At 46.6% G+C, this 14698-nt stretch overlaps 1 long non-coding RNA gene across 1 annotated transcript; it reads left to right on the forward strand.

The window, feature by feature from the left end:
• Positions 1 to 423: 423 nt before the first annotated feature.
• LOC117801606 lies at positions 424 to 3060 on the forward strand. Its single transcript, XR_004624348.1, has 3 exons — positions 424 to 501; positions 1440 to 1630; positions 2924 to 3060. It is a non-coding gene; the product is annotated as an uncharacterized LOC117801606 (long non-coding RNA).
• Positions 3061 to 14698: the final 11638 nt, after the last annotated feature.

Genomic DNA, 14698 nt, shown 5'->3' on the forward strand with positions numbered 1-14698 from the left:
TAGTAAGATGGCTTACGGGACCCACTGCACGAGACGGTCTTTTCCACTTAGCGTTACAGATCTTATCTTTTTATTTGAAGTTAATAAACCTATGCTCTCATTTTCCTGGCACCTGGGAAATGACATACAGCTCTAGGAAAAGTCTTCTTTGGAACGTGGCAGAATTGTAAGCAAAGGTCTCAGCATTGCAGGGTAGCCATGGAGGCAAGGCGTCCCGTGAACACAAACACACGGTGTGAGGTCGGCGCCCTCGATAGGAACGGGCTGCGCAGCCACCGTGCCCGCAGAGTCAACATGTCACACACAGTGGAAGCCGCCCTGACATTTGACAAATAGTTTAAGGAGGTTTACTCATGGGGTTTGTGTTGGGATAAGGATGGCCTGGAATTTTCCACCTCAGCAGAACCCAGCAGGTTCCAGCTTCTTCGCTGGATTGTGGCCCAAAAGGAATCAGGGGTTATGAATAAAATTTCCTACACAAGGAGCGGCATATAGACAGAGGTGAGCTTTCCAGGGCCGCCTGCAGCCGCAGAAACAATGCAGGACCTAGAATTCCCTTCCGACTAGCCAGAGGAAGGCCTTACCCTTGCCAACCAGATGTTTGAACTCAGCCCAAGGGAGCTGGCTTCTCTTTCCATTGAGAAACTTTGTCCCGTTGCAGTCTGGGCTTGGGCCTGGGCTTGGGCCTGGGCTTGGCACCGGCCGCCGGGGTGCGGGGCCTGGGCTTGGCACCGGCCGCCGGGGTGCGGGGCCTGGGGCTGAGGCTGGTGTGTGCTGGGCCGTGGGGAGGAGGGGGCCCTGCCGGCCCTGAGGATGGACCCCCTAACCCGGGGTTCCGTGCTGGGATGGGCACTACTGATCCTGTCCTGGCCTCGCACTGGCCTCGCAGGGGAGGAGCTAAGAGGCAGGCAGGAAGTGGGGCAACAGTGGGGGCGGCCGGGGCTCTGCAGTGAACCCCCAGGGGCAAGGGGAGTACTTTTGGCTACTTGGAAATGACACCCCTGCTCTTTTCTCCTCCCCAGCAGGCGCCCCAGAGAGCAGGTGGCTCAGCCCTGCTGACTCACCGAGGCCTCCGGACCGCCGCTGGGTGCCAGGCCCCCTGGCAAGGGGAAGGATATTTGGGGCCGTGAAGTTTGTACGTTCATCAGTCCAGGAAAGACTGCCCCGCGGTGGTCTGGGGAGGCAGGGACTGGTCAGGCCGAAACGGGGGTCCTGGGCTGTGAGAAGGTCAAGGCTTTTTTTTTTTTTTCGGACTTTTAATTTGAAATAATTATAAATTCACAGAAAGTTGCAAAGATGGTACAAGGAAGTCCCACACACCCTTCAGCCAGTTTGGTCCCATTTTAAATAAGTACATTGTGACAGCAAGTCCAGCAAACTGACCTTGGGGCAGGACATGTGTTTATCTCCGCGCTGTGAGTTTGGCTTTTCCCACCCAGAGTGATTGCCTGGAGATCCACCCAGACGGCTGAGTGTGCCGGTGGTTTGTGACTGTTGATGATGAAGCAGGATGCCACGGTGCGGGTTTGTTCAGCCTCTCACCTGCTGCAGGACCTGGCCGTTGTTTCCAGTTTGGGTTTGTTACAAACACCGGCGCTATGGACAACCGTGTTCAGGTCTATGTGTGGAGGTAAGTTTTCATTTCTCTGGAGTAAATGCCCAGGAGTATGATTGCTGACTTAAATGTAAATGTCTGTTCAATCTCTTGAAATGCCAAACTGTTTTCCGCGTAACTGTGTCACTTTATGTTCAAACAGCAACATATGAGGGGTCCGGCTTCTTCTCCTCCGTCTCCCCCGGTTTTGGTGTTGACACTGTTTTTAGTTCTGGCCATTGTGATGGTGGGCAGGGACATCTCACCACGGTCTCAATTCTCCCTTTGCTTTTCTCCAACAGCTAGTGTGATCTGACACATCCTTCATGTGCTATTTGCCATCCCGTACCCTCTTCGGGTTTGGATTGCAGTCCTTTGCCCACCATTTCTGGGAGCCAATGCCCTCATGCTTGCATTAAAAAAACAAAACAAAACAAAAAGCCAAAAAAAACCCCAAAACCAAAAAACCAAAACAAAACCCACCCCCCCCCAAAAAAAACAGAAAGAAAATCCTTATCTTTTCAAAGCAGTCAGGTTCACAGCAAAATGGAGCCTGAAGTACAGAGGTTTCTCCTGAACCCACCCCCAAGCCTGCACAGCCTCCTCACTTATTAATATCCCCCCCCCCCCGCCCCGGTGGTGCACTGTTACAATTAATGAACCCACACTGACGCATCGTAATTATCCCAGGTCCGGAGTTCAGGGCTCGCCCTTGGTGCTGTACATTCTACGGGTTTGGACAAACGTATGCTGACATGTACCCACCACTCAAGTATCATACAGGGTACAGTTGACCCTTGAACAGTATGGGGGTTGGGGTGCTGAGTCCCCATGCTGTTGAAAACCCACGTATAACTTTTGATTCCTCCAAAACTTAACTACCAATAGCCTGTTAACTAGAAGCCTTATCAATAACATAGTCAACTAACACATATTGTGTATATTATATGAATTACATACTGTATTCTTACAATAACTAAGAAAAGTGTTAAGGAAACTATAAGAGAAAATGTATTTGCTGTCCTGTACTGCATTTAGTGGGAAAAACCTCTGCATAGAAGTGGACCCACGCAGTTCAAACCTGTGTTCTTTAAGGGTCACGTGTACTTTCCCTGCCCTAGAAATCCTGTGCTCTGCCTATTCATCCCGCTCTCTCCTTTAGCCTCTGGCAAATAAATCACTGATCTTTTTACTGGTGCCATAGTTTTGCCTTTTCCAGAATGTCATAGAGTTAGAATCATGCAGTATGTGGTAAGCCTTTTCATATTGACACTTTTTACTTAGAAATATGCATTTAACTTTCCTTCACGTCTTTTCCTGGCTTGACAGGTCATTTCTTTTTAGCACTGAATAATATTCCGTTGTCTGGATGGACCACAGTTTACGTATCCACTCACCTACTGAGGGACGTCTTGGCTGCTTCCAAGCTTTGGCAACTATGAATAAAGCTGCTATAAACATCCGCGCGCAGGTTTTTGTGTGGACATGTTTTCAGCTTTTGGGTAAATACTAAGGAACACGATTGCTGGATTTTATAGTGAGAACACATTTAGTTTTGTAAGAAACTGCTGAACTGTCTTCCAAAGTGGCTGCAGTTTTGCATTCCCACCAGCAGTGAATTCGAGTTTCCGCAGCTCCACATCCTCGCCAGGATTTGGTGGTGTGGTGGATTTGAGTCATTCTAAGAGGTGAGTCATCCTTGCACATTGCCTGCTCTTTCCTCGGTCCCTGGCGACCCTCAGGTGCCTGCGCTGCTGCTCCTTGCCAGCAGCCCTGCCCCGCCCTGCCCCGGAGGCTGAAACCTACGCCTCTGGCTTCTGGTGGAAATCAGCCTGCGGAGAGCACCAGCGGGAGGCAGAGGGAGGAAGGATGATGAAATGCAAATGCACCCCCCCCCCCCCCCGCTGTGGCATTGCCTCAGGCCGGCTGCTTCCATCCAAAAGAGGCCTCTGCTCCTGTGAAGGATGCCGTGTCCATATGAGGGAGCAATCCTGACTCTCCCCGCCTGCATCCTTTAATAACCTGTTGTTAAAACATCAGTTTCTCCTGGTCGGCTCAGTGGGTTAAGCGTCTGCCTTCAGTTCAGGTCATGATCCCAGGGTCCTAGGATCCAGGCCCATGTTGGTTCCCTGCTCCTGCTTCTCTGCTTCTCCCTCTCCCTGCCCCACCCCCCTTCTCTCTCTTGAATAAATCTTTAAAAAACAAAACAAAAAATCAACTTCTCCAACTCGAGTGACCATCTGTTTCCAAAAGGATGTATCTCCCCATTCCTTAACCCCCAAGAAAGTTATTTTATTTTTCTTATTATTCACTTGCTTGGCCAGTTGGTACATTCCTGTACATGTGCATTTCTCTCTTTTTTTTTTCTTTAGATTTTATTTATTTATTTGACAGAGAGAGAGAGACAGCCAGCGAGAGAGGGAACACAAGCAGGGGGAGTGGGAGAGGAAGAAGCAGGCTCCCAGCAGAGGGGCCTGATGCGGGGCTCGATCCCAGAATGCTGGGATCATGTCCTGAGCCGAAGGCAGATGCCTAATGACTGAGCCACCCAGGTGCCCCTGTACATGCGCATTTCTAACTGTGGAATTCATTCATTCATTCATCCAAAAGATATGGAATGAATGTAATTCCCTAAGGAACAGGAGTATTCCACTGTGTGTATGTGTTTGAGGAACTGGGTGTGCTGGGCAGAGCAGTAACTGCTGTTTTGAGGGATGAGGAAGGGGTTTCTTCTGCCCCTGATCGTCGGCTCTGTTGGGTTCCCTAAGACCCCTCCAACCCCTGCCCCTCCTGAGCAATCCTGACCTCCAGAAAGTCTCTCCTTCCCTGTCCTCTGTCCTCTAGACCTGGTACCATCTTTCTGGGTGGTTGGCCTGAGTGTCTGCAGATTTCCTAGCAACTCCGCTTCTCCAAAAGGACCGTCAGTCTCTGCGCTTCCGACCCACCTAGGTCAGAACTTCTGCTCAGTCTACCTGTATGCAACTAAACTCTTGTTTGCTTGCGGAGAATCTCACGTACGTGGATCATGGCCAAGGCCATGCCCCTGGTGAAGAGGACTGCCTCCTTTAAGCTTCTCAGTCACCACTGTTCTAGCACTTCGTGAAGCCACCCCTGCTCACTGTGCCTCCGTAGGATCCGTCGGAGTTCACCTGGGACAGCTCCCTTAGGGTCCCCTCTCCCCATTGCAAGGTGTCTTCAGCTATGCTGTCCAATACAGGAACTATTTACATCTAAAATAACTAATATTAAACAAAAGTAAAAAACACTTCCTTAGTTGCATTAGCCATATTTCAAGTGCTCAACAGCCACGCATAGCTAGTGGCTCCTGCATCAGACGGCACGGATAAAGAACACTTTCCATCACTGCAAAAGCTCTTTTGGATGACCCTGATCTAGATAAAACTTGGTTGGGCCTGTAGAGCCTACCAGATTGTTGGAAAGAAACAAACACCTAACCATCTGCGCAGGCTTCCCGCTTCGAGGCATTGAGCAGCTCGGAGTGCACAACACGGCAGTTCATCAGGCTGGCAAACAAACACGCCCGTGCTTCACAATCAAAGAGCAGAATCCTTCGTGTGGGCTTTGCTGACAACGAATTAAGGAAAAAAAATCTTGCAAAAACTCACAAAGCTTGAACTCCGGGCTTCTAAAGACTGTTCCTCGGTTTTTTCATCCCTCCAGTCTGTCAGGTATACGCCCCCGGTGGAAGCACAGGCTGTCCCAGAAGGGTTTGTAGGACATGTCTTGGTGTTATAAGAGGAGATTACTTATTGCGCACAGACCGAGCACTTAGAAACAGTGATGAGGACAGACAAGCTCCCTGCCCTCACGGAGCTTACCATCTGGGGTGAACGCAGAAACAAAGCACATCAGTTCATGCAGGGACATGAGATGTGGGAAAGAACAGGGCCTGAGAGATCAGAGGAGGCCATCCCTCAGGTGTCAGGAAGGCTTATCTCCAAGGACACCTAACCTGAGTTAGAGGGTGAGGAAGCAGTCACGTCAAATAGTCACTGACACAGGGTGTCAGTGTGGGGGTGCAGAGTGCCCAGGGAGGGACAGGATGGTGTAAAGGGGGGATGGCAGCATGTTTGGGGCCTGAGCAAAGGCAAGTGGTTGGAGCAGAGGCAGTGAGCAGATCGGCATGAGGTGGGGCAGAGTCACTGCGGGGGCTGGATGTTTCCTCACAGCAATGGAAAGCCCCCTGAGGGCTTAGGCAGGGAAGACACAGGCATCTCCCCAGGCTGACTCTGTTCTAAGGGGGTCACCGACTGAAAGCGGGTAGAACTGGAAGTGGGAGTCTGATTAGGAGGCCTCTGTGGGATGAATGGGGGCCTGGTGTGAGGTGGTGGAGAGAGGAGGGGGCTAAGGGCATGTATTTGGAGGCAGAGGAAATGCAAGGGGCAGGGGAGAGGCAGGGCAAAGATCGGCTTCAAAATTTCTGGCCCAACATCTGGGTAAATGGCCATGGCTTGGCGGTTAGGTGAGAGGTGAATTTCAATGTCCAAGTGGAGGGTTGGTAAGGGGGAGAAAAACTAATCTTCCCTCTATCCTTCTGAGCTCTTGGCTCAGACCCCTGCAATAAAAGGCAAATTAACAAGAGAAAACAAACAGAAGTTTATTAACATGTAAATGTCATATATATATGGGAGATACACAGGGGGAAATAACTAAAGAAGGTCGTTTAGAACTCTGGCTTAAATGGCACCTTCCACAAAGAAAAATAACTCTGTGTAGAAATGACCAAATGAAGGAAAGCAGTTTTAGGCTTCTGAGGGTGGAGATAAAGGCTAATTAGTAAAGCTTGTTATGTAGATTCCTCTGGTACCGACTCTAGGCTGACAGGGTCTAAAGTTGGGTCTGGTGATTAACTCTTGTCCTTCCTGGTAGAGAGGGGAGGGACTCCTTTGAAAATTTATGTCCTGCTTTTAGGCAAATGGGGAGGGAAGGAAGTGTTTCTTATATCTACTTCACTGCCTTCCTCCGAAAATAATCCAAAGTGGTATGTTTTGGGGTGGTATTTTCTGATCCTCTTCATGGATATATGATGTGGAGCAAAGGGAACTTTGCTGGAGACACAAAGTTAGGGTTGTTGGCACAGAGATGACATGGTATATTGAAAATGGCCCTTTAGAAGATATCTATGTCCTAATCCCTGGAACCTAGGAATGTTACCTGATATGGCAAAGATGGGATTAAGTTACATATCTTGAGCTAGGGAGACTTTCTGGATTATCCGTGTGCACCCTAAATGCTATCGCAAGTGGCCCCGTAGGTGACTGGCCCCAGGGCTTTTTGCACACAGAGAGGAGAAGGAATGTGAGGCTGGAGCAGCGAGAGATTTCAAGATGCTGGCCTTCAAGACTGGTGAGATGTGGCCACCAGCCAAGGAATGCTGGAAGCTACCATATGCCAGAAAGGGAAAGGAACAGGTCCTTCGCTGGAGCCTGGGGAGGGAGTGCAGCCCTGCTAACACCTTGATTTCAGCCCAGGGATGCTGATGTTGGGCTATTCACCTCCAGAACCATGACAGAATGAACCTCATTTGTATTAAGCCACCACGTTTGTGGCAATTTGTTAAAAAGCCACAGGCAACTAACAGGTCATACGAAGGAATGAGATCAATTGAGGTCAGCTAGGGAAAGAGCCTGTGGGGTCATGGAAGACACCCCCAACCGAGGCCTGAGAAAGTCCCACAGGGGGAGAGGTGGCTTCAAAGAAGAACTGGAGGGTCCACAGGAGCACAGGAGAGTGAATTTAACATCTGCCCACTTGTCATGCCTGCTCTCATTCATCGTTCCTATTTCACCCAGTCGGTCATAACACTGAAAAGGAAAATAAAAGAACAGTGACTTCGTCTCCCCTTAGGTGAGCCTCCTGTTCTAACTCCTGGCTTGGTGGAGCTTAGCGCTGGGAGCTCATTTTCATGTTTGCAAAAAATTGGTGCTTTGCATCTTTTCCCTTTCTGTGTAAAAATAAATATGGAAACCAGGTCATTACCATATCTTAACAATCCAGCAGTATGGGCAGTTCTCAAACTATCATTAGGGGGTTATCTTGAAAATCGGTTTTTATGTCATTAGTTTTCAAATATACTTTTCTTTGTAAGTACATTACCATGAGATCAATTTAGGAATATAGAAATGGATGGATAGGGTAGACTGAGTAGAAGAGGGTTTTAACCTTTACAAATGAAGCAGAGATATATGTTTTCTACAAGCAGCAATTATACATGAGGCGATTAGCTTTGAAGTCTCTGCTTTTCTTGGGCCTTCACAAGGACTCTGCCCAGTATGTGCTTTAACTGTCCTATTCTTGGGACACAGAAAGCCGGGGACTGCTCGGATAGACTCAGTGGGCCTGCAAAGAGGTTTCAATAGGATAAGAGCCACAGAGTGAAAGATAAACCTCTAAAAATTTTTTGAATTGTAAATAAGAAATGGCCAATGGAAGCGGAGATATTGGAGAAGGCAGATGTTGGGTCGTCTCAAATTCCATCCAAATCGCACCCTCCTCTCGGAGGAGGAGGGTTGGGGGACCGTCTGCCCCGAAACCCTGCACCCCCTCCAAGGCCCAGCATGTGGCTCTTTCCTGTTCACTCACAATGTGGGGCAGTTCATTTCACTCCACCTTCTAGAAGTTACTTGAGCCAATTCTTGTCCCTTGTCTCCCTCTGGATGGTTGAGAGACGAGCGTCCACACCCCTGCGTGCCCTCCTGCCAGGGCCCCTGCACAGCTCTGCCCACCCTGGGCACTCCATCCCTGCAGCCCGGCGGGTACCCTGCACCTGGATCTTCTGGACCAGGAGCAGGAGACCCGTGCGCGTAGTTAAGTAAGACTTGATGGAGAAATGAGTGCACAGACGCCAGACTGTGACGCGAGCCAACAATCAGTGGCTGTGCAGTTCTTCCTCTGAAAACTGATAACATCAGTCACTTTTGAAAATAAGATAAAGCAGTTGTTTTTGCTCAGGAGACCAGTGTCCCATAATCCCAACACTAACAAATAACGGGAGAAGCATGGACACGCCACTTCTGCTTCTGGGAGGCTGGTGTAGAGGTCCTTGTCCTCGTCCCCTAAGGACGGCAGGGAACGCTGGAGGCCATGCACAACCGGAGCCGCAGAAGGCTGCACGGTGAGGAGAAAGCAGACCACTGGGGGCCTCGGGGCTGAGGAAGCACACGTGGTGAGCTCTCTGGGATTTCCTTTTGCCTCATAGATCCCAGTCTTAGCACTGAAACAGCCAGCAACCTGCAAATGTCAATGGATGCAGACAACAGAAGACCGAGCAAACCCCTGCTCTCTTTAGACAAAGGGCCAGCTCTGCAAGATGGAAACCTTTTGGACGGTAACCTCTCTCCTCTAGCCAGATACTGTAGAAAACACTGTGGTCCCACCCCCTCCCGACCTCCACCCAAGGCTGAGCGGGGAGCTTAAATTTCCACACTTGATAGGTTATGATGGGGCAACCCCAACCCCCGGGCTGAGGAGGTGTTAGAGAAGTCAGAGAGCAGAGGCTTTCATCACTGCTGGGTGGGAGCAAACACCCCTGCTCCTTGGGCCATCAGCACGGATTACGTGGGGAGCCTGCAGTTCCACCTCACTCCCAACAAGCAACAGGTTAGGTCCCTGCCCTTCCCCACTGGGGGTGTCTGAGGAAGCCTTGCAGTCAGAACTTTTATCATCCTTGGGGTATCTGGGGAGGCCAGTGGAACTCAGACCCCCGACCATCATCGAGGCAGCGCCCAGCCCCCTTCCCTTGCTGGAATGATGGCAGAGGAAGCCAGCTAGATCAGAAGGCTTAAGTGAGATCCAGAGTCTCAGAACCTAATACCTGAAATAACCCCATTTCACGGCTCAGAGGGGAGTCTGCTTCTCCCTCTGCCCCTCCCCCTGCTCATGCTCTCTCTCTCAGATAAATAAATAAAATGCCCCTATTTCAAATGAAAATCATTCATCATAGCAACCAGGAAAATCTCAACTTGCATGAGAAAAGAATAAGCAATAGAAATCAACAATAAGGTAGATGATGGGAATGACAGAATTATCTGACAAAGTTGAAGGCAGCCATGATAAAAATCCTTTGAAGAATAATTGTGAACATCCTTGAAATCATTTAAATGAAAAGATCAAACATCTCAGCAAAGAAATAGAAGATATAAAGAAAAACCAAATAAAATTTTAGAACACAGGAATGCCACAACTGAAACAAACTTGGTGTATGGGTTCAATGGCAGACTAGAGTGGATGGAGGAAAGACTCCGTGTATGTGCAGACAGAGCCACAGAATTTACCCAATCTCAACATAAAGGAAGTAGCTTAGGGCTGGGGTCGGGGATTGGTGGGGATACTTCCTCCAAAGCCTATAGCACCAAAACAAAACTGTCATTCATGTGTTTGAAGAAGGAAAAAGAAGGCAGGCCTCTAAAAGTACTTGAAGAAATGGCTGAAAACAAATTTGGCAAGAGACCTAAACATATAGATTTAAGAATCTTAGTCTCAGACAGAATAAACACAAATAAATCCAAAGCTAAGACACTCACAAACTTCTGAAAGGTAAAGACAAAGAAAAAAATCTCAAAAGTGAGAGAAAAACATCTACTTACAAGGAGAAAAAATTTAAAAATATGTATTTATTTGCGAGAGAGTGCATGTGTGAGCAGGAGGATGGGCAGAGGGAGAGGGAGAGAATTTCAAGCATGGAGCCTAACGCAGGGCTCAATTCCATGGCACTGAGATCATGACCTGAGCTGAAATCAAGAGTCAGAAGCTTAACCAACTGAGCCACCCAGATGTCCCATAAGGGAAAAATTTGGGTGACTGTAGATTTCTCATCAGAAACCATGAAGGCCCAAAGAAAGTGGCACAATGTTTATCAAGTGCTGAAAGAAAAGAACTGCCAATTCAGAATTCTAACCCAGGGAAAATGTCATCAAGAATGAAGGGACAAATCAAGGCATCTAAATTATGTTTCATGGGGGCGCCTGCGTGCCTCAGTCAGTTAAGTGTCCCATTCTTGGTTTTGGCTCAGGTCATGATCTAAGGGTCATGATTGAGCCCTGCGTGGTGTTCTGCACTCAACATGGAATCTGCTTGAGATTCTCTCCTTCTCCCTCTCCCTCCCCCTCTGTCCCTCCCCCCACTTATGCTCTCTCTCTAAAATATATAAAATTTTAAAAAATTGTTTGATGGTTGAAGGAAAAATCACAACATTGTGTGACTTGATTCTAAATTTAAGTAGAGGAAATACTTAAAACAATTATAAACTGGAGAAGGTAATGAGACATAAAGTCAGGTAGGGTTTCTGTATTTCACTCAAATTGTTAAAATGATGACACCAGCAGACTATGATGAGTTACACACACACAGACACACACACACACGCACACACACACTGTAATACCTAAAGCAACCACTAAAGCCATACAAAGAGATACATTCAAAACCAGTATAGAGCAAAATAGGATTCTAAAAGTGTTCAGGAACCCACAGGAAGGCAGGCAAAAGAAACACAGAAATGAAAACCAGAGAGAAGAACAGTAAACCGAAAAATAAAAGGGCAGGCTTAGGCCTTAACTTTATTAATAATTACATTAAATGTAAATGATCTAAGTACTCTAATAACTAAAGATAAAGATGGATGCAGTGGATTAAAAAACATGACCCAACTATATGCTGTCGGCAAGAAATCTACTTACATATAAGGTTGTAGGCATATTGACAGTTAAAGGATGGGAAAAGGTATATCATGGAAACGTTAATTCGAAAAAAAAAGAGTAGGAGTGACTACACTAATGTCAGATAAAGTAGATGTTGGAGTAAAGAAAATTACTAGAGAGAAGAATGAGATAAAAAAATAAACTTTCAAAAATCAGTTTCAATTTCTATATAATAGCAATAAATTCTTGGACACCAAAATTAAAAAGTAGGATATAATTTTGATTGCCTTAAAAAGAGAAATACTTGGGTATAATTCTAGCCACCACATATAAGAATTTGTAAAACTATAAAATGCTGATAAAAAAATCAGAGATCTAAATAAATGGAGAACCATATTGTATTCATGGGAGACGCAACATAGTGAAGATACCAATTCTCCCCAAATTGATAAACATTTAATGCAATGCCTATAAAAATCTGAGTAAGATATATGCAGATGTAGACAAGACTATTCTAAAGTTTATATGGAAAGGCAAAGGAACTAGAATAGCTAAAACAATTTGGAGAAGGAAAAATAAGGTGGGAGGAACAGTGTAGTCTACCTGATTTCGAGACTTCGTGCACAGCTATGGAATCAAGACGGTGTGGTAACGGCGGAGAAAGAGAATTAGATCAACAGAATAGAGAACCCAGAAACAGACTCACATAAATAGGCCCAAGTGATTTTTGACAAAATCACAAAAGAGTAGCCTTTCCAACAAATGGTGCTGAAAAAAAAATTGGTCTTCTATCTGCAAAATGTGAACAAAACCAAGAAAATAAGAAGGCAAAAAATACCCCCAAAAGCCTTCAACTTAAATTTTACACCTTATGCAAAAATTAACTCAAAATGGATCATGGACTTAAATGTAAAATATAAAACTTGAAAATGTTCAGAAAACAACTTAGGTTAAAAAAGCTTCACTCTGGGGGTAGTCAGAGTTCTCTGACTTGACACCAAAAAGCTTGTTCCACATAAGAAAGAAGTGAGAAATAGCTCTTCAGCAACGCTGAAATATTTTCTCTGTGAAAGATCCTGTTGAGAAGATGAAATGGGAGAAAATATTTGCAAGCCCCATCTCTCTGACAAAGGACTAGTATCTGGAATGGATAAAGAACTCTTAAAACTTAATAAAAAAATGAGAAAATGGGCAAAAGACACGAAGGGACATTTCATAGAACAGGAGAAGCAGATGGCCAATAAGCACATGGAAAGATGCACAAAATCATTAACCATGAGGGAAATAAAACTTAAAACCACAATAACTTATCAGTATACACTTGTCAGAATGGCTAAATAAAAGAAATAGTACCACCAAATGCTGGCAGATTTGAAGAAACTAGATTACTTTGACGTTGCCAGTGGGAATGTAAAATGCTAGTCTGGAGAAGTTTGGCTAGCCTTAAAAAATGAAATTTGTAACAGCCATGTGATCTCCCAGTTGTCTGACATTTATTCCAGAGAAACAGGGACTTAAGCTCATACAAAAATCTGCACACAAATGTTCTTAGAAGCTTTATTTGTAATAGCCAGAAGCCAGAAAAAATCCAGACGTCCTTCCACAGGTGAACAGTAAAGCTTGGTACATCCATACTATGGACCACTACTCAGTAATGAAAAGGAAAGCGATATGCCACAGCCTGGATAAATTTCCAGAGAATTATGCTCAGCTAAAAAGTCCATCTCAAAAGGTTACATACTGTATGACTGCATTTAGTTAACGTTCTCAAAATGACAAAATTATAGAAACGAACAGATGAGTGGTTGACAGAGACTAAGGGAGGGTTGAGGTGGGAGGGGGTGGGCGCGACTACAGGAGGGCTGCGGGGATCCCGGCAGCGATGGGATGCCCTGCATCTTGACTGTGTCAATGTCAATATCCTGGCTGTGATATGCGGTATGTTTTCAAGACATGCTCACAGGGGAGAACAGGGTGAAGGAGACATCTCATACCACTGCATGCACATCTTTTAGCTTGATTTCAAAAAGTATATTCTGTATGATTCTACTTCTATGAATTCAAAGGTAAACTAACCTAAGAATGATAGGAATCAGAACAGCGATCACCCCTGGCAGGGAAGGGGCATGAAGATTCTGAGGGATAAAGGGAATGTTTTGTATTTTGTTTTGGGCAGTGATCACAAATTCATGTCTCAGAAATGTACATTTGAAAGGATCTCTCCTTCCAAAGGTTTAAGACGGTCAAATATCCTTCGTTTAAGATAATGCTTAACTTGTGTTCTGCTAAAACACTGATTTTTCTTCTCTTTACAGCTAAAAGGGATCCCTGAGTTTTAAGAATTTATACATGGTAACATGCGGAATACAAAGCATCGTGATTTTTGAGGAAAGAAAATCTAGGTAGTGATCACGCTAATAGGCCGTTTTTCACTTGGGAGAGTGCTTTGCTAGTCCGACAGGTGTAACGACTTCATTCAGCAAGTGTCCAATGGCAAAAAACCCCACTCAGACAGACCCCTTGCCCCACTCTTGCTACTGAGGTCTGCACTGTGGTGGGCAGGCCCCTCACTCAGGGGCACAGTGCTGGAGTAGAGCCTACCTTGCCTCTGGCCCTCCGGAGCCTGCTGATCCGTGGGTGTCGTCGAGACTGAGGTGGCACCCATCTCTGGGAGGGTGAGCTTCTCATGCCCTCCCTGAAGGACTCAGCACAAACCCTGTGCTTTCACACCTGTCCTACCTTCAGGATGTCAGCAAACAGGAATTATAATAAAGCCTGTTCTACAAGTGCCCCAGGACCCCATGGCTCCGGGGGTGGCTGCTGAGGGCCAGCCATCACTGGAAGGTCCCTGCAGGTGCACATCGTGGGTCTGCTCGTAACACCACGCTTGAACCCAAGCGCTTCATGTTCCTCGATACATCTGGACGTTAAACTTGGTTTCCTGTGGCCAGAAGGCAACAGCTCTTCCCTTTTCTCCGATTCTGTGTCCATCAAGAAGTGGGGTACCTTAGAGATTCTAACCAGGACGAGGTGCAGCCCCACCGTAAGCAGCTAAAATCTGTTTACGCACCAGTGTCTTCGGAGTCTGGGTTCTGGGATCCAATCTGCAGGCACCTGACCAACTCCCANTAACGCCGGGATCACGCCCTGAGCCGAAGGCAGACGCTTAACCGCTGTGCCACCCAGGCGCCCCCCAACTCCCATTTCTGGCCACGTACCACGGATTCCCGATCCGGAACATTCTTCCCTCCAACTTCCCGCCCGATCTAGGAGAGGCCAGTCTTTCAGTCTCCCTCAGTGATGTCTCTCTTTTCGATTCCACAGTGATCAATTTAAATAAAAGTCCTAACACAAAAATCAGGCAAATATGTTTAATTTTTTAAAATAACTGATGGCAAAATAAAATATTTACATCACATCATACTGTGTAAACATGTAAGGTCTC

The sequence above is a fragment of the Ailuropoda melanoleuca genome, chromosome 3 (genome assembly GCF_002007445.2).
Source record: "Ailuropoda melanoleuca isolate Jingjing chromosome 3, ASM200744v2, whole genome shotgun sequence".
NCBI lineage: Eukaryota > Metazoa > Chordata > Mammalia > Carnivora > Ursidae > Ailuropoda > Ailuropoda melanoleuca.